This window comes from Bombus affinis, chromosome 4 (assembly GCF_024516045.1).
Source record: "Bombus affinis isolate iyBomAffi1 chromosome 4, iyBomAffi1.2, whole genome shotgun sequence".
NCBI classification, from domain to species: Eukaryota; Metazoa; Arthropoda; class Insecta; order Hymenoptera; family Apidae; genus Bombus; species Bombus affinis.
In genome coordinates this window covers 13,580,904-13,607,671 of record NC_066347.1, presented here as the reverse complement: position 1 = coordinate 13,607,671, position 26,768 = coordinate 13,580,904, and the positions used below count along the sequence as shown (strand labels likewise).

The 26,768-nt window shown below is 40.8% G+C and overlaps 4 long non-coding RNA genes across 4 annotated transcripts in view; 3 read left to right on the top strand and 1 right to left on the bottom strand.

The window, feature by feature from the left end:
• The first annotated feature begins 548 nt into the window (after positions 1-548).
• Positions 549-19,100, top strand: LOC126915164 (uncharacterized). Its single transcript, XR_007710035.1, has 3 exons — positions 549-771; positions 16,087-16,301; positions 18,492-19,100. It is a non-coding gene; the product is annotated as an uncharacterized LOC126915164 (long non-coding RNA).
• On the top strand, positions 7,022-11,073 carry LOC126915166 (uncharacterized). Its single transcript, XR_007710037.1, has 4 exons — positions 7,022-7,149; positions 7,230-7,385; positions 10,530-10,772; positions 10,847-11,073. It is a non-coding gene; the product is annotated as an uncharacterized LOC126915166 (long non-coding RNA).
• LOC126915179 (uncharacterized) lies at positions 15,275-18,696 on the bottom strand. The gene is made up of 3 exons (XR_007710056.1): positions 18,573-18,696; positions 16,258-16,382; positions 15,275-15,448 (listed from the first exon to the last, which is right to left on the bottom strand). It is a non-coding gene; the product is annotated as an uncharacterized LOC126915179 (long non-coding RNA).
• A 6,057-nt stretch (positions 19,101-25,157) lies between the features above and the next one.
• Positions 25,158-26,768, top strand: part of LOC126915165 (uncharacterized) — a 36,890-nt gene continuing 35,279 nt past the window's right edge. The window contains exon 1 of the long non-coding RNA XR_007710036.1: positions 25,158-26,192. This is a non-coding gene — a long non-coding RNA (uncharacterized LOC126915165). The remainder of the gene's footprint in view (positions 26,193-26,768) is intronic.

Genomic DNA, 26,768 nt, shown 5'->3' with positions numbered 1-26,768 from the left:
TCGCTAACAAAGTAAAATTTTAGTAAAAAAAAAGAAATATTATTGGAACTACGGCAAAAATAGAGACTACGGCGAGCCCGTACTGCCGCTTCGATGGCTTAGGTAGGAAAGTACGGGCCCTTGGTGCATAGTATACGGCTATTCCACCCAGAGGACTGTGCTTACTGTTATTTACAGCAACCATCACCACCATTCCTTCTTCTGTGCTTCCTGGAGTCCCGACCAACGCCAGCGTTATTTTGCGGACGTCTATGTTCCACTCTCCGGGTGTTAGTGCTGTTGTCCGAGGGAGATGTTAGTATAAATGTATCTTAATTCTATGATTAGTAATATTGTTAATTGACTAATTTCTATTTGTATTCTATTACATATCAGTTAGAGGTGCACTCTAACTGTTATCACAGCTTGTTGACGATGAGCTTCGAGTGGCACATCTTCTGCCCGACTTTGACCGCTGACGGCTTCATTTGTTTTGGTCGGTGTTAGGTCTTCCCCTCCAGCCTCGGACGAAGCCCATCAGTTGGAATTCTCTAAAATAGGTAAATTACTATTAGGATTTGAACTCGGGTACCTTGGATTTGTAGCCGTATACTATATCCACGTCGCCACCGTAGTCGTATAATATTTATATTCTAGAACTCATACTTAAGGTTACAAGTGTCGGGCCTACATTGCTTGGATTCCCGTTGAAACATTAAAACTCTAGTTGTCCGTTGAAAGCGTGATTTAGATTTAAAAATGGGGTTATTAAATTAAATTAAACCTTGTTTCGTATCGAAGCCTCGCATTGCTACACAATTTTACTTTTTTTTATTAGAAAATCAAACAAAAGGCATGTCTTACGATAATAGAGGATTGAAACGCGGCCGTAGAATCCTGCCCTTTCTAATCTTTCCTGCTTGTTAATAATGTCACCAATATAGTCAAAATTTGATTTCACTAGATATCAAAATGTCTACAAAGACACCTGAAAACATGAGTAAGTCGCACAATTTCCAAAAACTGAAACACGTGGTTGTAGAAATCTTTCCCTTTCCAAATTTTCCGGCTGGTTACCAGCACGGAATGGTGCAGGTATTCACAATGATGATTCAAATGATGTTTTCTATCTTGTACTGTTATCCGCATCGCAAAACGATAGCAAAATAGTGAAACAATACGTTTCCTAGAGTGTGTGATAGTTGCCGCGCGTTTGCAGATGGTTTGAAAGAGCTCGTTAATTCGCTATCCCGTCGCGATTTCCGGCAGCGCTCCATGATTCCTGCGTTCGATCACGTCCACGCGATATGCCTACATCAGCGTTCCTTTGTAATTAAGCTATTCTTTCGATTGGATAGTTAATAATTAGGAATAGTAGACGTAAATCTGTTCATCACAAATATGATGTTGGGTCGTCTGATCCGTTCGATTTCTTCTATTTCTTCATCGCGACGTTACCGTTAACGATAAAATTGATCATGTAAAAGCGGAAACGGTATCGTGGTTAATTGCGGTTCAGCCAACCATGGGATAGTTTACGATTAATAAATCGCTGCACCGTACAACGCTGCTGGAAATCGGATGGTTTGAAACGAAATCCTTAACGATCCTTGAAGCTCTGGTAATGCGTGCCACCCAATGAGATTCTCGGTATGCTGAGAATCCATGCAGAAGGGATGTGACATGGTTGGGATTTCATAGTAATAATATTCTATTATTTGTATTCAGAGCTTCCCATGTTTTTTCGTTTTCCATGAGTAATGTTACGTCATGTAACCCTATCATATACTATAATTCATTCCGCAGTCAAGATGGTGAACAGGTGCTGAAATGTACTTGTTCGGGCCCGCAATAATGCTAAGGAATTGATAATTGCCGTTCTCAGATTTGGATTTTTACTTATTGTCGAGGTCCTTAATTTATATAATGCATGTTTCATGTCGAAACGCTCCTTGAGATTATTGTTCATTGCGATAAAACATGGGAAAGGCGAGTTTTCTCGTGTTGGATATTCGAGGAGGACTTCTATCCACGAGCAACCGTTAGTGGAGGGCGGACAGCACCCATCACTAGTTTTCCTCATAGACCTCAGCATCACCGGACATCACGATCGGAAGACCTTAAGATGCTACTAACTCATCGAATCCAAGAAACCTTTATTCGTGTGCAACTATTCGTTCTAAACGCTTCTCAATTTTTCTCGCAGCACTACACGCAGACATTCAAGTCTCGAAAGTTGTTGGAAATAAACATTATATTTAAACTGCTAATTTAGTGTTACGATCATTCAAACCACTCCTATTATCTTAACCGAAATATGGAATCGACTGATCAGTGGCGTCGCGATACAGATGAACATGAAGAAATAAAAAAATTATCAATATTTCCATAGACATAGATCTGATTCAATTGAAATAAATATTTTAAGCAATATGTATATGTCGGAGATGGAGAGACACCGGAGCCTTCCCGTCGAAACCGGGGAAAAACCCCTAATATTGTAATTTGGATCCTACCATAGCCGTAGTTAAGCAATCACCGCCCTTCAGCCCGATAGTAATTGTCTGAAATCTATGAGAATGAGTTTGGATTCGAGGTGACAACCAGTCACCGAACGTAGCCGCGGTCAACGGACGAACGTTTTGTCTAACAAAGTCATGGAAAAAGTCTATAGCCCTCCATAAAAAGAAAGAGTTGTAACGGCACTCGACAGTAAGCATACTAACGGTTCTGTCTCGTGGTCCGTCATACGCAGACCCTATTCTTTGGGTAGGTTGATTGCCGGTTGTCGAGACATATTCGCAAAACATCTGCAGCCAGCCTGAGGACCCGTCATAAACCTAATGCCTTAATTAGCGAAAATAGGCAAACAGTCTTTTCCGCGAATGACACTTCCGAAGACTGACCAATTAACAATAACGGCAATTTCCCTCACTCTCCGAACGAAGACTTGTCTCCACGAATATAAAAGACCTGGGGCCGCGAGAGAGTGGAGCAGTTTTTCCGAAACAGCGTCACAGTGAGAGCTTCGAGTACGACTAAGGTATCATTTCGACGTGCTAACTGAGAGTACCACCTAGGAGTTGCCAACGAGTAAAGGGTAAAAGAGTTCCGTTGACCGCGGATTATCGGACCTAAGACTATTGTCATTCGCATTGCGAGTACCTAACCGCCGCAGTTATTTGTCAAATCTCACATCTCCATACTTGTGCCAATAAACTCTGGATCGTACCTTGACAATGGCTAATACTGGCGAAGATTCATAACACGTCCACACCATCGATCCTAGTGTCTCTCTGACATATATAAATATTTTTATATTAAATGTTTCGATATAGTATTGCTCCATAAACTTAATTTTACTGAAATATATGACAAGCTTACTAGTCGTAAGCTTGAGAAGTCGTAAGACTTCGTCCATTATAGCATTAGTTCATAATCATTGAACTTAGTAAAACACTCGTTACTTTTTTGCGAGGTACCGTATTGTTTTGTAGAAGTGACATGTCAGGAATATTGCATTTATTAAAGAAACAGTCTAATTATAATTAACTTTGCTGGAATGGTTATAGTATTTATAGAATTATCAATTAAGTACGTATTTTTTTAGTTCCAATAAATTTGCTGATCTCTGTTTTCACTATTTTTCTTGTAATTTTCTATGACGAAAGGTTTGAAACATAAGTAAACGTCAAATGTTCCCACAGGTTGCGTTTAAAAGCGAAATTATCTTTGAATTAAAAAAACTTCAATCACTCGTTTTTATTTAGCCATATGATGTTATGATTTCGATATTCCTAGTTAGATTTTAATTTTGTTCGATAATAATGTGTATTTGTTTATAAATTTATTGCAATATTAAAACAATTGTACGCGTCATATTTCTTATTTCCTTTAAATTTTGTGTTTTTAATTCCATTTCCCGACAGTTGTAACTGGCGTATTGATGAATAATGACGAATAAAACCGTTGAGAACATTCCGGTGAACTACAGGTAGTGAAAAAATGAAAGGCCCCTAACTGGCCGGGAAGCATGGGACATTCCATTGAGCTAAGTGGGCCAGCAACATGCCGGTGTCCCTTTAGGAAAATAGGCAGTCGAAAATTGTGTCTCTGACCATCATAAGTTACCGTCAGGTACAACGTACATATACATGGTATGGGAAGTAAAAACCGTGATATAGGAGGACATTTTGGTGCAGAGAAGTATTTGTATATTGTATTACATTACTACATCAAGGAGTAGCTCTAGTTAAATAATCATCGTTTCAATTTTTATAAATATATCAAATAAATGGAGATCACTATAATTGCGGGAGCTTGAGTGAAGATTGAACAAAAAAGAAAGCGAAATCTTTGACAGAATTATTCATGTAGTAATTGTGAAATTGAGTTGAAGTCGAGTTGAATCATTATCCACAATAAGCGAAGGATCAAACGCGGATAATTTCATCATTGGTGTTGTCACGTCGGAGACACGCGGAATCGTGAAATTGAGATCACTGGTGGTTTCCTCGCGTTCTTCGAATCATTTCGCATAAGTTTAATTATTTCAGGAGCAAAGTAAAAAAATTCAGACTTTAGATATACTGCCAGATTTTATTACGTGTATCCAACAGAGTGACAGTGTAAGAATGTTAAAACAGAGAGCCTCCAGAGCTGATTTTAGGAAGGTTTATAGTATTGGTTTGGCTCCAGTGGAGGGGTTAGGTCGCCGGGATTCAGGTCACAGGTGGCCATGCTGTTACTGTTTTCTGACATGGAGACACTCTGTACGTTGTCGTCTCGATGGTCTGCGGGTTGTTCGTTAAACCCCGTTAGTTTTTCTATCGCCAATTTATGACTGGGTGACATTAGCGCATCGAGTGCCAGGAGCGGCCGTCAGCCTCGCGGTAGTTGCGTCCGATTAAGCGATAGGGGCAGTTTTACAACAACGCGTGAACGATAAATGACAGCCGCTAGGATTCCTTTCCAATTCCTTGACCCCCGCGTAGCAAAAATACAGCGCATACGACCGCGAACTTTTTGCAACGTTTTAGACACACTGTAGAAGGGCAAACTTCGTAATATCCACCGATCACAAGTTCTTGGCATACGTAGTTAATCAACATCCAGAGAAATGTTTGCCTCAACAATTTCGGTATCTCAATTACGTCGGACAATTCACGACCGACATCCGTTATATAAAAGATTTGGACAACAAAGTTGCCGACGCTCTTTCACGCATCGAAGAGATTGGGAAGTCCGTAGACGACCAAACTCTCGCCACCGCGCAAGAAAATGACACCGTGCTACGCGACTTCGACAACTCTGGTACATAAGCGTTACAACTGAAAAAAATACGTTTTCCCTGCCATAACATAGAGATATATTGGGATGTATCGCTCGACGCAGTATGTACCGAAAGCCCTGCGGCGTAGCGTATTCAATTCGCACCACGGACTTTCTCATCTCGGGATGCGCGCTACACAAAACCTTGTGACGACGCGTTTCGTCTGGTTGTCAGTTATCAAAAACTGCAGAAACTGGGCACGACAGTGTATTCCGTATCAGCGATGTAAAGTCACCAGGCACGTAGCATTCCGAGTCTGAACGTTTGACATCAAGCACATCTTAATCTACACCAGAGATAAGACATCGACCCCCGACTTTCGGACTCTTTTGCACATTATCCCCAAACCAAAACTTATATTAGCCGAGATTTCAGCCAGCTCGGGCAGTTCTTGTTCAGCCTTTCTCTGATTCAGTATCATTCTGCCTCTGTAAAATCATTGTAATCATTGTATTTATAATAAAGTTCTATAAAGTTCTAGAAGGTTAATAGTTGAGTTACGGCTCAACCTCCTTTTCTTTTATAATCAAAGTCTCAAGTTTACGTGACAGAAGCGTCGGCAGATAGATTCGAACACATACACGTAAACATTATCGTGATGCAGTATTCGCAAGGCTATCGATATTGTCTAACGTGTATCGACCGTTTCTCGCATTGATCCGAAGCAATACCCATAGCCGATAAGGAAGCATCAACCGTTGCTTCAGCTCTCCGTTCAACATAGATAGCTCGTTTCGGCATACCATCCAAAATAACTACCGATCAAGGACGCCAATTCGAGTCTCAATAGTCAAAAATTCGAGTCAATTTATAGCAAATTTACAAAAGCTATACGATTCCTGTTATTTTTAAGGAATACGACCGATAGTTGAAGACGGTAATCAAACGCCACGATATGAGTAACTGGGTTGAAATTTTACCGATCGTACTATTAGGAATTTGAATAGCCATTAAGAAGGACCTGAACGCAATGGTTGCTGAAATGATCCACGGTGTAGGAATACGATTGCCAGGGGAATTTTTCGTAACTCCGAATACGCGAATCGAAGAAATAAAGCCGCAACCGATCACTCGACATAGTACGAAAAACGTGTTCATTTTCCGTGAACTCGCAACGTCACCCTATATATTGCTGCGTAACGACGTTGTCCACAGTTCCCTACAAACACCTTACGACAGGTCATACAAGGTGATACAGCGCGGAGAAAAGAATTTCATCATAAAATTAAATAAAAGAAACGTAACAGTCTCCAGAGACCCCGTTAAAACCCGTGTTCCTTGTAGATGACAATATCGAACAACAAAGCGTCATAATAATACCGTTTAGACATCAAATTGAGCGAAGCGACAGACAGACACACAAAAAATAAATATGTCACGCGCGCGGGCAGGAAAATTCGATTTCCTGATACGCTACAAGCAAATTTCGGATAAGCGCTATAGTTCGTTGGGTTTGGGAATCACCCACGAAATTTGTAAACTAACTACAAAAAAAAAAAAAAAAAAAATGTTATCACTAGTAAGGAGATGATGTAGCGGCACATAAGTCATAGGACCATCCAAATCGAGAGTGAATTATGTGGTTGTCTTGCCTGGCAGTATCGAGACATCGTTACTATGTAGAAAATTTAAAAGTAAATAAACTCCGGATAAAGCAATATCGTCCCTACCTGGAATCGTCAACCAGAGTCGAGGTCAACCTTTCCGGTAGTCCCCGACCAGTATAAATAAACGAACATGCTCTCTAGGACGATCATTTTCTGGTATCCTTACAGCGAGTAGCATTGAGCGAGCAACGATTCAGACGTATTATACCAACTCTGTATTCTATATTTAGAGTAATCTTTAAATATATCTGACTATCGCAAGTATTAGTTCATCTCGTCATTAAATAAATTAACACGTTTGATACGAACAGCAAGTTGGCCGAAGAAAAATCCAAGAGGTCGGGACGCGACGAAGCTTCCTGTGCGGAAACAAAAATCACCTAAGTGCGAACTGCCCAACGAAAAGCAAAGTTGCCAGGTGTTTCAAATGCCAGGAGTACGGACACATCGCATCGCAATTTAACAATGTAAGTCCCCTAAAAATGCATGTAGTGTGTCGCAGTCGTAGAGACGTTAAGATCGGAGATTGCAATTTGACCGCGTTGATAGAAACCGGTAGCGAGAAAGTAGGAAAGAATATATGGCAGTTGTAGTTCGCACGAGTCCTTCTTGTCTAGAAGACACCGTCGTTATAAACAAAAGTTTATTAGATTTTTCTTTTTTTTTAATTTACACTACAATTTGTCCATCTGGACATTTGGTAAATTTTTCTAACTTAATTGCTAAATAACATGTGAATTACTAGCCCCAGTGGGATACCATCTTCGAGTTTGACTATTTTATTTCTTTAATGAAGTCAGTAGTTTCTTTTTAGTCTTCTTTCTATGAAAGTTTTTCTCGTTTTAGTAGCCAGCTGGATGTGTTGCCGTCTTTCGCTTCTATTTTTCTGCGTACCTGCCAATTTCTTGTTTGTATCTTTAAGTCTGCGTATATCCTCGTTTCACATACCATGGGGCGTTAAATATTGTTCTCAGTATCTTCGATTGTAGCGACTCTATTTATGTGGCTCATTGGTGCTGCCCCCATAGTGGTATTCCGTACGTCCAGATTGGTTTTATGATCGTTTTATATATTTTTAATTTATTAATTGCTTAATTTGGATTTTCGACTTGTTAGCCAATGCATTTGTCTCCTTGTCTATTATTGATTTAGTATGCTGTTTCCATGTGAGTTGTGTATCTAAGTGGAGTCCTAGGTATTTGACTTGCTTTGTTTGTGTTATATGCGTGCCGTTCAGAAGGATGTTTGGTTGTATCTGCTTTCGCAGCGTGAATGTAATATGGTTGCATTTATTGGGATTTGCTTTTATTTGTTTCTCTTGTAACCACTTTTCTATTTTTGTGATATGTTCTTGTAGTAATTTGACTGCCATTTCTGGGTTAGTATGCCTGACTAGTATAACTGTGTCGTCCGCGAATGTCAGTACTGCGCTATTGGTAGTTGTTGGTATGTTTGCCGTGTATAATGTGTATAGTATTGGGCCTAGGACGCTTCCTTGCGGTACCCCTACCTTGATGTCTTTAACTTCAGAATGTGTGTCCTTGATTTTTGTTACGAAGGTTCTGCTGCTTAGGTAGGATTTTATTAATTGGTGTATTTGCTCCGGGAATTGTTTCCTAATTGTTTGTAGTAGGCTTCCATGGTTAATTTTGTCAAATGCTTTCTCTATGTCTATAAAGAGGGCTGTGCAATATTCCTTGTTTTCTAGTACTGTTATTATTTCGTTGATAAGCCTGTGCATTTGCTCTATCGTGAAGTGTTTGTTTCTGAATCCAAATTAGTGTTTCGGTATTAGTTTTTTTATCTCTATTATTGTTTTTATCCGGTAATATATTATTATTGAGATATGTATAATTTTTGTGCTGGACTAGGTCGAATGCGTAGTGGAGATATTTGTTTGAGAATATCAGTGTGTGGAGATATGTGTGAGCACGGCGACTGAAAAACAGATGAATGTAAACAGTTTGGTCGGTTAACAGTTTACGAAAGGTCGGGTATGGAAGAAAGTGCTAAGACGCGTGCAAGTATGTATCGATGAATATTCTAGAATTCGTTTATAAAATAAATATGTGTCTACGTTAATAGTAATGCCCAGTGTAAATTTAATGTTTCCATAACAATATTTCGGCCATCAAGATCCACAATTCTCTACAATAATTTTTTCCACTATTTTGGAAAATACTGGAAGCAGTGATATTGCTCTGTAAGATGCAATTTGGTGTGGGTCCTTGCCTGGTTTAGGTAACATTTTGATCTGTGCTAATATCCATGGTTTGGGGAAGTATTGAATTCCTAGAATTGCATTGAATATTATTGTCATTAGTCTTATTGCTTTTGGCGGAAGGTTTTTCAAGATTTTGCCATTGATTAAGTCGATTTCTGGTGCTTTGTTGTTTTTCGTTTTATCGATTATGTTTCTAATTTCTTGTGCTGTTGTTCTAGGTATGGTGTATTACCATACTTGTCGGTTGTGATAATAGTGGTTTGCGCATCCTCCTCCGTATGACTTTTGAGGTTGCTGTTGTTGATAATGTGTGGTGTGAATGTGTTGCAGAGATGGTTGGAGAATTCTTCAGCTTGTTCTTCGTTGCTTCTTGCCCATGTGTTTCCATAGGGAGTAGTTGGTGTTCTCGTGTGTAGAGAGTGTCCCTATGAACTTTGCTAATTCCTTATTGTTCTGCTCTTTTATTTTGTTTTTTATTTCCTTTGCAAGTTTGTTTAGGTGTTTTTTGTTTTTTCGAGTTCTGTATTTTGTCATGTCTGTGTGCCATCTTGTTTTCGCTTTTCTCTTTTCTCTAATTTTGTCGAGTATTTCTTGCGGAAATGTTATTGTTCGTCTGCTGGTTGATTCGGGTATAGTGATTGTCCTTGCTGCTTCTTAGATAGTTGCTGTCAATGATGCTACTGCCTGTTCTATGTGTTCAGGAGTTTTCAACGGGATGTTGCAGTTTATTTTGCTTTCTATTATTTCTTTGAAAGTTTGCCATTTGGTGGTTTTATTGCAGTGTATCTGGTTTGCTATAAAGTATTGTTTTGTTTCTGTATTCAATTATTATGGGTGTATGATCGGAGCTAAGCTCGAGGTTGGATGTTATTTTTAGTTTGTTTGTGTTTAATTCCCTTGTAACTGTAAAGTCAAGTAGGTCTGGTTTTTTGTTCAGGTCAGTCGACCAGTATGTCGGTCTTCCTGTGGATAACATATTGATGTTATTATTTCTAAGGTATTTTTCCAGAGTTCTGCCCCGAGATGTAGTAATTCTTGATCCTCATAGCGTGTGCTTTGAGTTGTAGTGATCTACTGCATACCCCGCTGCGATGTACTTGTCCCCTAAGTGTTGGAAGTATTCTTCCCACAATTGTGATGTTATTTTGTGTCGCGGAGGTATATATGTTGCTGACAACTGGAAGTCTTACGCGAATGTCAGCATTTTGCTGTTGGTAGATGTCGGTATGTCGACCGCGTATAATGTGTATAATATTGAGCCTAAGACGTTTTATTAGATGAATCGATTGTTAGGCATTTTGAGTGGCCTTCCGTTACGATACTGACAGCACATCTGTCTTTTTTGGGAAACTGTAAATTCTTACCTCACAAGTTGTAAAATTTACAGTGCATCAAGAGGGTAATTGCAAACCGGAGTGCTCGATGGGTCTAAAGCAAAACATCAATACCAGATGAAATACACTCACGACGGTAAGATAGTTGCAAAACTGGATGGAAATAGATTCCTGCCTCAAAGGAAATATGGACAGAAAAACACCCCCTGGGAAGATGCGACGGTGAAACGTCGAGAGGTTCCTTAGTATCTTTGAGCGGAAATTTCGAAGATGAACGGACGTCCTCGACCGTACCCGTAAGTAACGAACTCCACCAGTGACAAAAATGTACGCAACGCTTGTCAATAGCCTGCAATATGATAATCCACAGAGATCGTGATCGAATGTGGAACTGGAAAATCCCGAGGATGTCCATTCTAGAAGCAAAATGAAGAAATCCGAAAACCATGGCGTCTCCATAGAAAGGAAAGAAGCTGTTGGATCTTTCTACGTGGTTTTGAAGATGGACGTAAATGGAGTGGAATGGAACGATTGAAAAGCGAAAATGAAGCAAACTATTAGAAAATTTATATAATGAAAATAAATAATATCACTATAGTTGTTCGGCCGTGTTTGCGAGCAGACGAATTCGCGGTACAAGGCGTCAACAAGAGTCGTAAATTCTTGTCTCCATACGATAATCGGCGCACTTTCTTTACTTCCAGCAACTTTTAAAAACTGGAAAGTGTGTTTTGACCGAAGAGTTGTTAACAAGAGAAGTTCGGCGACGATGATGACGAGGAGGAAGACTATTGATGGGTGTACCTCTGGAGCACGAGACAAGCGGATTTGTTTATTGCAATCTTCGATAAGCAAGCGAGGACATGTCAACGGTCATTGCTGCCAATTGGGTGAAGAAAGAACTGGTGGATAAAGATGGGATGGGGCACTTATCCCGTGTTTTACCGTGACGAGTAATAAGGAGCGTAAGTAAAAATCTAAATCTGAGGACGGCAATAGATTACCGCGGATCCGAGTATGTTTGAAAAGTTGTTGACCATCTTGACTAAAGGATGGATGAGGATATATTCTGGGGTCACAGGACGTAATAATAGTATTTAAAATAATTTAAAGTATACGCTTCTTGATTTTTATTACATATATTTATAGATCAGGTATATCAATCTCCATTATATGATTGTTTGCCTTTCTTCCTTCCTTCATTAATTGCTTTCATCTTTTGAATTCATTCTCAAATTTAATTTTCCGGTTTCGTTGGTAACATACCAGTGTGCATTTATTAGGGATCTTGGCGTTTTCGATTGAAAGCGTTGAAGTATTTCAATGTTGGAATTACTTGCTGTTCCCCATAGGTGGATTCCGTATGTCCAGACAGGTTTTATTACGCTCTTATAGAGCGTAATTTTGTTCTGCATGCTTAGGTTGGAGCGACGGCCAATGAGCCAATAAAATTTTTTGAGTTCGTCCCTGAGTTGCTTCGATTTGTCTGTGATATATTGTTTCCACGTTAATCTCCTGTCCAGAGTCATTCCCAGGTATCTGACTGTATCCTTGTTAGGAATTGATATATTGTTAATGATGACCTGGGGGCAGGTTTGTCTTCGCAGCGTGAATATTGCATGGGTGGATTTGTTTTCATTAATTTTGAAGCTCCATTTATGAAACCACATCTCCATAAGGTCCAGACATGGCTGGAGAGTGGATGAAGCAATTATCGGGTCTGCGTGGGAAGCTAATAGCGCTGTGTCGTCAGCAAATGTTGCTAGATATTTCTGTTGATATTGGTAAATCGGCAGTGTAGATGGAGAACATCAGGGGTCCGAGGACACTACCTTGTGGTATGCCAGCTTCTATTGGGAATGTTGTGGTAGTGGCGTCTAAGTATTTAACCATGAATTGTCTTTTGGTTAGGTAGGACTTTACGATGGAGTAGCAGGTGTGTGGTAGGATTTTTTTAAGTTTGTATAGAAGCCCTTCATGCCATATTTTGCCGAATGTCTGTTGAATGTCAAGGAATGCCGTTGAGCAATATTTTTCCATTTCTAGGCTTTGGTTGGTATTGTGCGTTATGAGATGGATTTGCTCTATTGTGGAATGTTGCTTCCGAAAACCGGATCTGGCAGTGTTTTCAAATCCTATAGGAGTGGAAGGAGTCGAATCGTTAACATCATCTCGAATAGTTTTGACAAAGTAGGTAGAAGACTAATTGGGCGATAGGAGCTAGTTTCATATATTGGTTATATTGGTTTCATATATTGGGTTTAGGAATGAGAGTAATCAGTGATATTTTTCAGGCCTTGGAATAGTATTCAAGGTGAAGAATTGCGTTAAAAATTGATGCGATGAGTGCAATCCCTTTCATGGGAAGTTCCTTGACTGCTTTATTGCATATTAGGTCATTTAGGCGATGGATTAATTTCTATAGAAGTGAAGGATTCAATAGGAGGAGACATTTGGAAGGGAGAGTGCAGGTATTCGGTGATATCGGCGGCAATTTTGGAAGAATAGGATTTAAATACGTTATATAGATGTTTAGCAGATAGGTTGGCTTTTTTTATAGGGCTACGCGCCCATCCACCTTGCGGACGGCGGATTGGAGGGATTACTTGCGGAGGGCGCGTGAGTTGCCTGGAAGACTTCCATAGCGAGTAGTTGAAGTCAGCTGGAGTCAGCTGGGGACAAATTGCCGAGATATTTCTGAAAACGGTAATTTTTGTATTTTTTGATGATTTTTGTTAACTTCCTAGTTGCGTTGTTGAGTTTGTGTTTGTCATCCGGTGTTTTATGGGTCTGCCATACTCTTCTTAATCTACGTTTTTCTGCGATTTTTTTTAATATGTAATGGGGATGTTCGTGGTTGCTGATAGAAGTCTTAGTAGGTGTAGAGAAGCGGATAGCGTTTATTATGCTCGTGTTTAAGTATTCTGTGACTGTTTCGATATCTTCATTTGTTTTTAGTGAAATTAAGGCTGAAGTTGAACGATTAAAGACTTCTCTAAAGAGCTGCCAGTTGGTGAGTTGGTTATGAATGAAGCCATTAGGTGGATTCTCGATTATTGTTGAACTGACTGTTGCTATAACGGGGGAATGTTCAGAAGAGAGTTCCGCCGAGGAGTTGATTTGGACATATCTTGGCGAGATACTTTTAGTTATGAAGAAGTCAAGTAGATCAGGTATTTTATTAGTGTCAGTGGGCCAGTATGTGGGTTCATATGTGGCGAGGTAGTTGAGATTGTTGGTGATTATGCTATTCAAGAGATTTTTGCCTCTTACTCTGATAAATCTGCTGCCCCATTGAATATGTTTGGCTCTATAGTCTCCTCCAGCTATGAATCTATTGCCCAGTGCGTCAAGGAAGTTAACAAAGTCTCCTTTAGCAATGGAGTACCTGGGAGGGCAATATACTGCTGAAGTGGTGATTGTACCATGGCAGCCTTCTATTGCTATGTTTGGAGCTTGGAGGTAGTCTTTCTGGAATGATGGAAGCTCGTAATGCTTAATGCTGGATTTGATAATGATTCCGGTGCCGCCGTGGGCCTTTCCATTGGGATGTGAGGTATGGTAGAAGTTGTAGCCGTGTATTTTGAGGTAGTTTTTGTCGGTGAAGTGGGTTTCAGATATCAGCATTACGTCGATTTGCTGTTGTTTTAAGAATAGTTCTAGTTCAAACTTTTGCTGAGTTACACCGTTGGCGTTCCACAGAGCTATACGCATTGGTTTTATTTTGCTTCTGTGCGTATTAGTTTGTCCATGAAGAGTGTGAGTAGTGGACAGCAAGTTGTTAATTTGCTCAGTTTGCTTCTCGATAAGATTTTCGAGTCTGGTGAAGTTGTCTGTGTTTTGTGGGGTGGGAACACTATTTTCTGAGTGTCCACTGTGGGTTTTCGAGTTGTTTATGTTTCCTTGTGCTGCCTGGGCATAGGACATTGATGGTGAGGTGAATTTTTGGGGTCTAGGTTCTTGTTTGGTTATATCTTTGAGTATCAGTTTTGGATACCTGTTGTTGTGTAGTGTTTTATAGGCTGAGCATCCTTTGTAGTTCGCAGGATGCTCTCCTTGACAGTGGATGCACTTCGCGAGGGTTTCTGGGGATTTAGTGCATTGGTCAGTGGGGTCACTACCTGCACATTTTACGCACCGGAAATTATGGTTGCAGTATTTCTACGTATGGCCGTACCTTTGACACCTTTTGCATTGTGCTATCTCTTTCTTTACAAGAGATGGTTCGATCTTCACTATGGAGTTCATCAGCCGGTTGACGTTGTAGATTTCTTTGTTATTTTCTTTTTGCTTTATATTGTTTGCATTGTTATGTATTGTTTGCAAAGAGAGATGTATTGACCCTTTGCCACGAGGGAGGAAGAACGGCGGTGTTATAACTTAGCTCCGGAGAGTCTGTTTGGAATGTTTGGGTCATCATCGAGCTAGTTAATTCAATATGAAAAAACTAGTCGAGAGGCTGTGTGAACACTTAGCTAGGTTTGTTGGATTCGCTTTCGACAGATGGGCGTCACGTGTAGTTTTGTGAACTTCACAGGACACTGGACACACGTTTGCACGCTTCGGCACTCACCAGCAAACTGCCGTGAACAAGGATCCTTTGGATTTGTAGCCGTATACAATATTCACTTCGCCACCGTAGTCATGCTGGCATTTCTATTCTACAATTCATACTTAAGATTGCAAACCCCTACATTGCTAGCAATTTCGTTGAAACATTAAATATCTTGGTGTAGGTTCTGACAAAAGTGTGCTTCAGATTTAAAAATTCGGTGATGCAACTGGATTAAAACTTGTTTCATATCACAACTTCCCTTTACTATACACAGATTTTCTTTTTTTATTACAAAATAAAACTAAAGACATGATGTTCGATATTCGAGGATTGAAACGCGATCGTAGAAACCTGCCCTTCCTAATCTTCCCTGCTTGGTAATAATGCCACCAATAAAGTCAAAATGTTATAAATGACCTTTCCTTCTAGTTTTTGTCATTATGCAACAGCTGTATTAATAGTTACATACATATTATTAATTCCGCTTCTTGCCTTTGTACCATGCTTTGTGTTTATTTGTGCTCTTTCGAGTCACGTCGCCTTTTTTTTTTGCTATCGCCAGCAATCTTAAATTTTAATAGAAAAAGAAATATTATAGGAACTACGGCAAAATTAGAGCCTACGGGGAGCCCGTACTACCGTTTCTGCGGCCGGAGAATGACAGTACGGGCCCTTGGCGCATCGTATACAGCTATTCCACCCAGAAGTTAGTGCTCGTACTCTAGTCGCAATGATCCTTCATTTCCACGTCATTCTTCTGGACTTCCTAGAGGGGTTCCGATCCCACATCAGCGTTATTTTGCGGACATCGATGTTCCGCTCTTTAGATGTTAGTGATCCGGCCCGGGATAGGGATGGGATTAATTTGTGTTAGTAGTGACTTAGGTTAAAGTTGTTAGTGGGTTAGTTTTTATCTTAGTTATATCTTACAAACTTAGAACTATTTACAAAGGACCTTAACTTTAACTATCACATGGATGCCTTGATGAACTATTGGCGGCACATGTCTGCCCGACTTTGAACGCTGACGGCTTGTTTATTCTGGTCGGTGTTAGGTATCGAAGCTTCCCTTTGCTATACAATTTTACTTTTTTTTATTAGAAAATCAAACAAAAAGCATGTCGTGCGATATTCGAGGATTGAAACAAGGTCCTAGAAACCTGCCCTTTCTAAACTTTCTTTCTTGTTAATAATGTTACCAATAAAGTCAAAATGTTATAAATGACTTTCTCTTCTAGTTTTCGTCATTATGCAAAAGCTGTATCAATAGGTACATACATATTATTAATTCCGCTTCTTTCCCTTGTACCATGCTGTTTGTTTAACCGTCCTCTTTCGAGTTACTTCAGACCTAATCTTATTTTCCTTTCGCTCACAAAGTTAAATGTTAGTAAAAAAGAAGGAATATTATTGGAACTACGGCAAAAATAGTGACTACGGCGAGCCCGTACTGCCGCTTCGATGACTTAGGTAGGAAAGTAGGGGCCCTTGGTGCATAGTATACGGCTATCCCACCCACAGGACTGTGCTTACCTTTATTTACAGTATCCCACACCACCATTCCTTCTTCTATGCTTCCTGGAGGACCCGGGCAACGCCAGCGTTATTTTGTGGACGTCTATGTTCCACTCTCCGGTTGTTAGTGCTGTTGTCCGAGGGAGGTGTTACTTTTAATATGACCTAAATACTATTGTTAATAATGTTAGTATTCGTATTAGTATTATTGTTATTCTATTGGGTGGCAGTTAGAACGGCACTCTAATTGCTATCGCAGCCTGTTGACGATGAGCATAGAGCGGCACATCTTCTGCCCGACTATGACCGCTGACGGCTTCATTGTTTTGGTCGGTGTTAGGCCTTCTCCGCCAGCCTCGGGCGAAGCCCATCAGTTGGAATTCTGTGAACCAAGAAAATTACAATTAGCATTTGCACACGGGTACCTTGGATTTGTAGCCATATACAATATTCACTTCGCCACCGTACTTCGCCATCGTGGTGACATTTCTATTCTACAATTCATACTTAATATTGCAAACCCCTACATTGCTAGCAATTTCGTTGAAACATTAAATATCTTGGTGTAGGTTCTGACAAAAGTGTGCTTCAGATTTAAAAATTCGGTGATGCAACTGGACAAAAACTTGTTTCATATCACAGCTTCCCTTTACTATACACAGTTTTTCTTTTTTTATTACAAAATAAAACTAAAGGCATGATGTTCGATATTCGAGGATTGAAACGCGATCGTAGAAACCTGCCCTTCCTAATCGTCCCTGCTTGGTAATAATGTCACCAATAAAGTCAAAATGTTATAAATGACTTTCTCTTCTAGTTTTCGTCATTATGCTAAAGCTGTATCAATAGGTACATACATATTATTAATTCCGCTTCTTTCCCTTGTACCATGCTGTTTGTTTAACCGTGCTCTTTCGAGTTACTTCAGACCTAATCTTATTTTCCTTCCGCTAACAAAGTAAAATTTTAGTAAAAAAAAAAGGAATATTATTGGAACTATGGCAAAAATAGAGACTACGGCGAGCCCGTACTGCAGCTTCGATGGCTTAGGTAGGAAAGTACAGGCCCTTGGTGCATAGTATACGGCTATCCCAACCAGAGGACTGTGCTTACCCTTATTTACAGTATCGCACACCATCATTCCTTCTTCTATGCTTCCTGGAGGACCCGGGCAACGCCAGCATTATTTTGTGGACGTCTATGTTCCACTCTCCTCTTGTTAGTGCTGTTGTCCGAGGGAGGTGTTAGTTTTAAGTTGCCTTAAAATCTATGGTTAGTAACTGTTAATTTGCATATTTCTATTACTATAAATACTGCATGGCAGTTAGAGGGTCGGTCTAACTGCTATCACAGGTTGTTGACGATTTGAGTGTTGAGCGGCACATCTTCTGCTCGATTTTGACCGCTGACGGCTTCATTGTTTTCGTCGGTGTTAGGCCTTCTCCGCCAGCCTCGGGCGAAGCCCATCAGTTGGAATTCTGTGAACCAAGAAAATTACAATTAGCATTTGCACACGGGTACCTTGGATTTGTAGCCATATACAATATTCACTTCGCCACCTTACTTCGCCATCGTGGTGACATTTCTATTCTACAATTCATACTTAATATTGCAAACCCCTACATTGCTAGCAATTTCGTTGAAACATTAAATATCTTGGTGTAGGTTCTGACAAAAGTATGCTTGAGATTTAAAAATTCGGTGATGCAACTGGATTAAAACTTGTTTCATATCACAGCTTCCCTTTACTATACACAGTTTTTCTTTTTTTATTACAAAATAAAACTAAAGGCATGATGTTCGATATTCGAGGATTGAAACGCGATCGTAGAAACCTGCCCTTCCTAATCTTCCCTGGTTGGTAATAATACCACCAATAAAGTCAAAATGTTATAAATGATTTTCTCTTCTAGTTTTCGTCATTATGCAAAAGCTGTATCAATAGTTACATACATATTATTAATTCCGCCTCTTTCCTTTTTACCATGCTTTTTGTTTAACCGTCCTCTTTCGAGGTACTTCCGACCTCATCTTATTTTCCTTCCGCTAACAAAGTAAAATTTTAGTAAAAAAAAAGAAGTATTATAGGTACTACGGTAAAATTAGAGACTACGGCGAGCCCGTACTGCCGCTTCGATGGCATAGGTAGGAAAGTATGGGCCCTTGGTGCATAGTATACGGCTATCCCAACCAGAGGACTGTGCTTACCCTTATTTACAGTATCGTACACCACCATTCCTTCTTCTGTGCTTCCTGGAGGACCCGGGCAACGCCTGCGTTAATTTGCGGACGTCTATGTTCCACTCTCCTCTTGTTAGTGCTGTTGTCCGAGGGAGGTGTTAGTTTTAAGTTGCCTTAAAATCTATGGTTAGTAACTGTTAGTTTGAATATTTCTATTACTATAACTATTGCATGGCAGTTAGAGGGTCGGTCTAATTGCTATCACAGGTTGTTGACGATTTGAGTGTTGAGCGGCACATCTTCTGCCCGATTTTGACCGCTGACGGCTTCATTGTTTAGGTCGGTGTTAGGGCTTCCCCTCCAGCCTCGGACAAAATCCATCAGTTGGAATTCTCCAAAATAGGAAAATTACTATTAGGATTTGAACACGGGTATCTTGGATTTGTAGCCGTATACTATATCCATGTCGCCACCGTAGTCATATAATATTTCTATTCTAGAACTCATACTTGAGGTTACAAGTGTCGGGTCTACATTGCTTGGATACCCGTTGAAACATTAAAACTATAGTTGTCCGTTGAAAGCGTGATTCAGATTTAAAAATTGGGTTATTAAATTAAATTAAACCTTGTATCGTATCCAAACTTCCCTTTCCTATACAATTTTACTTTTTTTTATTAGAAAATCAAACAAAAAGCATGTCGTGCGATATTCGAGGATTGAAACGAGGTCCTAGAAACCTGCCCTTTCTAATCTTTCCTGCTTGTTAATAATATCACCAATATAGTTAAAATTTGATTTCACTAGATATCAAAATATCTACAAGAACACCTGAAAACATGAGTAAGTCGCACAATTTTCAAAAACTGAAACACGTGGTTGTAGAAATCTTTCCCTTTCCAAATTTTCCTGCTGGTTACCAGCACGGTATGGTGCAGGTATTCACAATGATGATTCAAATGATGTTTTCTATCTTGTACTGTTATCCGCATTGCAAAACGATAGCAAAATAGTGAAATTACACGTTTCCTAGGGTGTGTAATAGTTGCCGCGCGGTTGCAGATGGTTTGAAAGAGCTCGTTAATTCGCTATCCCGCCGCAATTTCCGGCAGCGCTGCATGATTCCTGCGTTCGATCACGTCCACGCGATATGTCTACATCAGCGTTCCTTTGTAATTAAGCTATTCTTTCGATTGGATAGTTAATAATTAGGAATAGTACACGTAAATCTGTTCATCACAACTATGATGTTGGGTCGTCTGATCCGTTCGATTTCTTCTATTTCTTCATCGCGACGTTACCGTTAACGATAAAATTGATCATGTAAAAGCGGAAACGGCATCGTGGTTAATTGCGGTTCAGCCAACCATGGGATAGTTTACGATTAATAAATCGCTGCACCGTATAACCCTGCTGGAAATCGGATGGTTTGAAACGAAATCCTTAACGATCCTTGAAGCTCTGGTAATGTGTGCCACCCAATGAGTTTCTCGGTATGCTGAGAATCGATGCAGAAGGGATGTGACATGGTTGGGATTTCATAGTAATAATATTCTATTATTTGTATTCAGAGCTTCCCATGTTTTTTCGTTTTCCATGAGTAATGTTACGTCATGTGACCCTATCATATAATATAATGCATTCCGCAGTCAGGATGGTGAACAGGTGCTGAAATGTACTTGTTCGGGCCCGCAATAATGCTAAGGAATTGATAATTGCCGTTCTGAGATTTGGATTTTTACTTATTATCGAGGTCTTTAATTTATATAATGCATGTTTCAAGTCGAAACACACCTTGAGATTATTGTTCATCGCGGTAAAACATGGGAAAAGCGAGTTTTCTCGTGTTGGATATTCGAGGAGGACTTCTATCCACGAGCAACCGTTAGTGGAGGGCGGACAGCACCCATCACTAGTTTTCCTCATAGACCTCAGCATCACCGGACATCACGATCGGAAGACCTTAAGATGCTACTAACTCATCGAATCCAAGAAACCTTAAAATGCGTGCAATTATTGGCTCTAAACGCTTCTCAATTTTTCTCGCAGCACTACACGCAGACACTCAAGTCTCGAAAGTTGTTGGAAATAAACAGTATATTTAAACTGCTAATTTAGTGTTACGATCATTCAAACCACTCCTATTATCTTAACCGAAATATGGAATCGACTTATTAGTGGCGTCGCGATACAGATGAACATGAACAAATAAAAAAATTATCAATTGTTCCATAAACATAGATCTGATTTAATATAAATAAATATTTTAAGCAATATGTATATAAATATTTTTATATTAAATGTTTCGTTATAATACTGCGACATAAACTTAATTTTACTGAAATATATGACAAGTTTACTAGTCGTTAAGTCTTCGTCCATTATAGCAGTACTTCATAATCATTGAACTTAGTGAATCACTCGTTACTTTTTTGCGAGGTACCGTATTGTTTTGTAAAAGTGACATGTCAGGAATATTGCATTTATTAAAGAAACAGTCTAATTATAATTAACTTTGCTGGAATGGTTATAGTATTTATAGAATTATCAATTAAGTACGTAATTTCTTAGTTCCAATAAATTTGCTAATCTCTGTTTTCACTATTTTTCTTGTAATTTTCTATGACGAAAGGTTTGAAACATAAGTAAACGTCAAGTGTTTCCGCAGGTTGCGTTTAAAAGCGAAATTATCTTTGAATTAAAAAAACTTCAATCACTCGTTTTTATGTAGCAATATGATGTTATGATTTCGATATTCCTAGTTAGATTTTAATTTTGTTCGATAATAATGTGTATTTGTTTATAAATTTATTGTAATATTAAAACAATTGTACGCGTCATATTTCTTATTTCCTTTAAATGTTGTGTCTTTAATTCCATTTCCCGACAGTTGTGACTCGCGTAGTTCGCGAATAATGACGTATTCCTTTGGCGGCTCGCGTTACGGCTCGTGCGGACCGCAAGACCTGACAATGTATATTTTAATAAGTAAATTCTGTTCTATCATGCTTCGATACAAAATCGTTTGCTTCCTCCAAAAACGATGTTCCCTTTACAAAAGCAGCTATATCACCTGATATTCTTCAGGCGTCTTTGCTGACGGGTTATACCCGTACACCATTCGCATACATATTATTTATAGCGTGCAACTTTCACTGATAACGAGAACAACATTCCAGAAGCTGCGTCTTCTGAATATTTAGAAGGTATTCGAGTTTCAGTCGTAGCAGTCGCGTATACAGGCAGTTACACGTACGGACCTTCCTGCGAACGAGCGTGAAAACGCATTGGTTTCCTGTTCTTTTTCCTCGTCATCGCAACCTTGCCCCTAACTTGCACGATTTTAAAGATTCCTTCTGACACGAACCTCGCTGCGCGCATTACGAATAATTGTTACCACGATAACAGTGACCTGTTCCTCTGCTAAAATATACGACGGACTTCGCGATGAGAAAAGAAACTAAATCGTAATAGGATATCGTCCTACCAAACTATAGTAAGTATTTTCTTTGCTTTATCTTTCTTCTTGAATCATTGTTTAATAGTTGTTTGCTGATATGTGTTCAACGGAGTAATTTTTAGTCTGATTGTCTGTCCTTGCATGGAATATAGCGGTAAGTTGTTATTCTTTGACGTTGTGAACCGCGTTTTCTGAATTGGTGTGTGGAAATTTTAGGCACACGAAATTAGCTAATTTTGGTCGGGGAGAATGGAAATCAAAACAACACAATGTGTCGTTTCCTGAAAAATCTTGCTTTATGCAACGCTGAAACTACTAAAAATAACCTAATATATATGTTTATTTTCAATATTCCTAGTAATTATACAATTATATACCGAATAACTTTTTCATCTATATTTTTACATGTATACATATTTTAATAAGCTTGGGAACATAACGTTTATCGATTATGCATAGATAACGCCATAGACACAATTCGAAACTTCCTGCTAATATGTGTCGTTAAGCTATCTATATATAATACCATTTGAAACAAGCAAAATGAAGTAAACGACGATCTCTGAACATTGATACGCTCATTCCTGTTTGGATTTAATATCAAGGAAACGAGGACATTTTATTCGATGCAGATCTTCCGAATAAAATAATTTGTACGCCCGTACTGAATTAATTTATACATTTTTCTCATATTCTTCCGCAACCTAGTTCGGTTTTAATATAGCAGTTTACATCGCATTACAATTCTCATCGACATCATACACGATATACATTTAGAATAAATTGCACTTTGCGTTTCAGTTTGTTCGCTATACACCGTGAGTCTATTAGAGCAAAGTGCAATGCTCCAGCACGTACGCGTTAACTCGGTTTCGATGTCATCAGTGTCATCGACGTGACAAGTAGGCCATCGTGAGCCCGAGTTCCGTTCAGTTCCGTTCGTTATCATCAGTCTCCCTAAATATTGTCTCCTCTGAGGTATGTACCTACAGTTACTCGAATTAGCTCTTTCCCGATTTTTCGTTGCATCAACGTCAGTGCTGTTGTTGCAAAAGATGAAACGCGGCATCGCGAATTCAAGTGGATGTCAGTTATTCCCAACTTTCAGGTGGGCAAAATATCAGAAATATTTAAAAGTGTTGTGATTATCTGATAGAGGAACACGTGGGTGTGTGCGGAATAGAAATATATCAGAGTATAAGTGTTGGAATAGTATAAGTACAGTGTATGCTACTCCAGATGCGCACTCTGGCGGAGGCGCTGCGACACTTCGAGTCCCCGCCATACCTCGTCAGGGTGATCCAGGCCTATCTGAACGATAGGTGGATCACCTACACAGGCAGAAACGGCGTGAAGGAGCGAAGACCGGTAGAGCGCGGTGTGCCGCAAGGCTCGGTACTCGGACCGATTCTATGGATCACTGCCTACGATTCGGTCCTCCGAAGTCCCATGCCGCCGGGGGCTAGCGCGATATGCTATGCGGATGACACGCTGGTGCTGGCCAGCAGTCGATGGTGGAACGATGCCGCATGCCTGACCGAGACTGCCGTGGCATGCGCGGTACACGCCATTCGAAGGCTCGGTTTGAGCGTGTCGCCGGCGAAATCGGAGGCTTTGTGGTTCTACGACCAACGACGAAGAGGAACACCGCCTGTGGAGCTGTCGACGATCGTCATCGACGGAGAAGAGGTCCCTGTGGGATACCGGATGAAGTACTTAGGCCTGATCGTCGACAGTCGATGGACATTCGAGCCACATTTCAAGCATTTAGCCCCGAGGGTAACGGCCGCAGCTAACGCCCTATGCGGCCTATTACCTAACATCGGCGGGGCTGGACTGGGAGTCCGCAGGCTCTACGAGGGAGTGATCCGGTCACGAGTCCTTTACGGAGCACCTGTCTGGGCCGAAGATCTGGCGGCGAGTCGGCGCAATCTGACTCTGGTGAGAAGACTCCACAGGACGATCGCCATCCGGGCAGCCAGGGGATACAGGACGGTGTCCTACGCGACAGCGACCGTGCTGGCAGCGTCCCCTCCATTTGAGCTACAGGCTCTCGCCCTTCGTCGGGTGTACGAACATCGGAGAGCCTCGACCTTGGACCGACGTGCTACGCCGATGGCACCAACCACGGACGTTCGGGAGGAAGCAAGGCTAGAAGCATGGGAGCGGTGGCGCTCGCAGCTTTTGGAAGAGGATGCGGTACGCCCTCATCGAGCAGTCCGCGCCGTCCTACCCAACTGGGACAAGTGGAGAGATAAAGGCGGGGTCCCGCTGACATTCAGAACGACTCAGGTGCTCACCGGCCACGGGGTGTTCGGTGAGTACCTGCTCAAGATCCGGCAAGAGGTGACGTCCATCTGTCACCACTGCGGGGAGGAGGAGGACACGGCGCAACACACGCTGGAGGTTTGTCCGGCGTGGGAGGTACCACGACGCGTCCTACGACTCGAGATCGGCGAGAGATTGGCCCCCGACACGCTCATCGAAGCCATACTCAAGGGACCCCAGGAGTACATAGCCGTCCGCACCTTTTGCGAGCAAGTTATGCTCGTGAAGGAGCGAGCGGAGAGAGAGAGGGAGAAAGCTCAGCATCCCAGCAGAGCGCGACATCAAGGAGTCTCCGCGCGTCACGGAGCGGCGGCACCCCCGCCGTAAGCGCGCCCAAGGAGTCATCGAGGAAGTAACAAGACCCAAGGATAAGGGCGCTAGGGGGCGTGGTCCCCCCCCTGGCGGCCCCGATCTTCTGTCTAATAAGAAGGTCTCCCGCCCAGCAGGGAGATAGACGACGAGGAGCGCTTGGTAGTATTCGCAAGAGACCCCGAGCCCTCCTCGAACAGCCGTCTGGAAGACCACCGTGGAGTTTTAGTCGGTAAGAGTCCGACACTACCCAGCTGCGTGCAGCTGGATGTCCATGAGGATTTCTCCACGATAAAAAAAAAAAAAAAAAAAAAGATGCGCACTCTGGCAGCGTTACATTACAACATAGCTCCGAAGCCATGGGCTTATGTATATTTATATAATTACGGAAACTGGCCTGTCTATGCCCTCTGCACTAACCTAACCATAACCTAACACCAATGTATGCAAGGCATGTTCCTGAAAAGGCTATGAGACTGAAAGACCCTTCTTATTGATTTAGTGTTAGATAATACTTAATGGCTTCGAAGGCCAGGAAAACTACACAATAGTGCTGATGTAAAGTTTTCCTAAAAGTGCCGTCTACTTCAATAAAAAGCAAAGCGTCATTGTAGACCGCAGACTTTTATATATTGTAATATCCTGAAAAAACCGTTGGGAAAATTCCGACGAACTACAGGTAGTGAAGAAATGAAAGGTCCCTAACGGGCCAGGTAGGATGGGACATTCCAATGGGCTAAGTGGGTCAACAACATGGCCGCATCCGTTTAGAAGAATAGGCAATCGAAAATGGTGGACCTGACCATCTTGGGTCACCAGCAGCTGTAAGATACATGTGCATGGTAGGGGAACCGAAAACCGTGGTATAAAAGGACGTTTTGGTGGAGAGAATAGTCAGTTACGAGTAAGTTGCGACTAATTGCAGACAGAAGGTAGTCGTCACACATTAGAAAAAAAAAGAAGACACGAACAAGGTGCATAAGGAGCTGTCCCGTTGAACAAAGAAGCAAACTCAGACATACTACGAGTATGTTTACAAAATGTTCGGCATAACGAAGATAGCTAGTATGAAGAGTTTGGCCGTAATACAGTATATTATCGACGGAATTCGCGAGCAGACTAACAACATCATACTGTACGGCGCCAAGGATATTCGCAAATTAAAAAAGAAGTTCGCTACGTACGTGAACATGAAGGAAAACGCGAATACGAAAGGCAAACTGGTCGAAGAAAAATCCAAGAGGACGAGACGCGACGGAGCTTTCTACGCAGAAACAAAAATCACCTAAGTGCGAACTGCCCAACGAAAGCAAAGGTGCCAAGCAAAAATGCCACGAATACGGACACGTCGCATCACAATTTAACAATGTAAGTCCTCTAAGAATGCATGTGGTGTGTCGCAGTCGTTACAGAAAAGCGTTATAGAGACGTTGAATGAATCGGTACGTGAAAATTGAAGCCCCAAAATTCGATGAAGTCCGATTAAAAAATGTCCAAAGAACGGAACAATAAGTCAGTCTCAGTTTGACTTTGCAAGCTCGATCGTAGTCGAAAAAGGAAATCGAAGAAAGTAGGAAAGAATGTACGGCAGTTGTAGTTCCCACGAATCCTTCTTGTCTTGAGGACACGGTCGTCATAAGCAAAAATTTATTAGATGAATCGGTTGTTCGGGATTTTGAGTGGTCTTCCGTTACGGTACGGACAGCACATCTGTCTTTTTGGGGAAGTTGGAAATTCATACCTGACATTTTTTTTTATTCATTAGAATATTTACAATCAATTCTCATTGAGAATTTTCAGTAACTTAATTTGGCGTGATACAGTGACATGGATTATAATAGTTTTATATTGTTGGTTCTAGTAGAATCTAAGGATTTAATCTAGAGGGTATTTTCTTTTTAGTCTGTGGATCTGGTCCGTCGTGTCTAGTAGTTGGGTGACTAA